Source organism: Egretta garzetta, unplaced genomic scaffold (genome assembly GCF_000687185.1).
Source record: "Egretta garzetta isolate BGI_Z169 unplaced genomic scaffold, ASM68718v1 scaffold260, whole genome shotgun sequence".
Lineage (NCBI taxonomy): Eukaryota > Metazoa > Chordata > Aves > Pelecaniformes > Ardeidae > Egretta > Egretta garzetta.
Window position 1 is genome coordinate 2,842,087 of NW_009258662.1, and position 1,087 is coordinate 2,843,173.

Sequence of the window (1,087 nt, forward strand, 5' to 3'; positions counted from 1 at the left end):
TGGGCAGGGAGGTTTTGTACCACTATGGCCACTGGCACAGGGATGGTTTGGGGAAGGTCTTGGTGACTCCAGGAGGGAGGAGTTGTTCTGCAGGAAGCACAGATGCAGCAGAGAGCTCGTGGTGTTGCTGTTCACCACCGATGTGGGAGCACGGGGTCCAGTCCCACGCAGCTTAAGGAGTTTCTCTTGAACTAGCTCCAAGCCAATGCCTCTTTCTACCTCCAGGGAGGGCTGTAAAGGAACCACAGTAAAAATAAACAATTTTCCCAGGTGGTAATGCTATACCTTCACCTCCCGCTGCAACCTGAGCTGCTGCAGGTTGAAGGGTAGAGATTAAGCCACACAGACCTGAGTGTGCTCCAAAACTTTGGGCTTGGCTCATGGCTCATCCCAGCCCTGCACCGGCTGCCCCTGCTGTGATCCCAGGAGAGGGGGATTTGCACATCCTCAACAGGGGGGGGGGTTGTTTATCACAGCAGGATCTGAACCTTCAGTTGCTTCAGCTTTGGATGGTCCAGCCTGTGCAAGGGCAGGCAGGAGATGCTGAACAAGGGGGATCCGAGTTTCTGGCTCCCTGCTGTTGGCAGCAGTTGAGTTTTTCCCAGCTTGGCCCAGTGCCACCACACAGAAGATGGGAGCGGTGCTCTGCGGAGCTCAGGAGATTGGCGGAGGTGATGTGGGAGGCCAAAACCTCATTAGCCCACTCGCATCCATTACACCCAGTTCTGTACTGGTCCTACCAGGGAAAAAAAAAAACCAAAAACACACCACCAAACCTTTCTAAGGCCATGGGCTCCCTCTCCTGTCCCTGTCCCCTCTCTCCCAGCCCTGCCCGTCTCCGGGAAGGGAAGGGTTAAAAGCTCCGAAATTAAAAGAACTTCCCCTTTCTGCAGCGCCGGCCTCCAAGTGACGCTCGGTTTCTGCCGGGCTTTGCCCAAATATGTCCGTTTCCTTCTAAAAGAAGGAAGAAGAAGGAAGAAAATACACATCGAGGCGATCTATATCTGTATAAATATATATAACCAAAAGCAAGGCACCCGCGGCCGCGGAGCAGCCCCATGCCGTTCCGCAAAGGTAGGGGCTGGGG